The following is a 757-nucleotide window of genomic DNA, read 5'->3' on the forward strand; positions in this document are numbered from 1 at the left end:
ATCTCACTGGTGTTAGATGATATCTCAGAGTAGTTTTGATTTGCATTTCTCTGATGATTAAGGATGGTGAGCATTTTTTCATATATCTGTAGGCATTACGCCAGTCTTCTTTGGAGAAGTTTCTCTTCAAGTCCCTTGCCCATCCTGAGATGGGCATTTTCTTTTCTTGTTGGGTGTTTTCCTGGTTTGGGTATCAGGGTGATATTTGTTTCATAGAATGTGTTGGGAAGTATTCCTTCTTTTTCTACGTTTCAGAAAAGGTTAAGTAATATAGGTACTAGTTCCTCTTTAATGGTTTGGTAGAATTCTTATGTGAAGTCATCTGGTCCCGGGCTTTTATTGGGAGGGGGTGTTATTTCTTATAGTTGATGCTATCTCAGAACTTGTTATAGGCTTGCTTAACAGTTGCACTTCTTTCTGACTTAGTCTAGGAGGGTATAGCTGCTGAACTTTGGCTCACTCTGATGCTCTGTAGAGTCAAAAAGGCTGCCCAGTAGCAGAGTTAGACCAGGGGTCTGAGTCTCCTTCTCCACTTTGCTCCTTTTTCACGCCCAGTCACTGGTGACTCAAAACGGCTGAGGTCCTGCTCCCTCCAGTAAGCAGATGTACTGGGAGTTTGTGCCTGTCAGGATAAAGGAAGGTCAATGCCACTGCAGCCCAGCCACTATCCTCTGCTACCAGCCAGCTAGGGGAGCTGAGGCCTGCTTGCCTCAGGTACTCAGCTTCGTAGCCACTGGCAAGTGTTCCACTTGGACTC

Source organism: Otolemur garnettii, unplaced genomic scaffold (assembly GCF_000181295.1).
Source record: "Otolemur garnettii isolate 467f Iridium unplaced genomic scaffold, OtoGar3 scaffold00078, whole genome shotgun sequence".
NCBI classification, from domain to species: domain Eukaryota; kingdom Metazoa; phylum Chordata; class Mammalia; order Primates; family Galagidae; genus Otolemur; species Otolemur garnettii.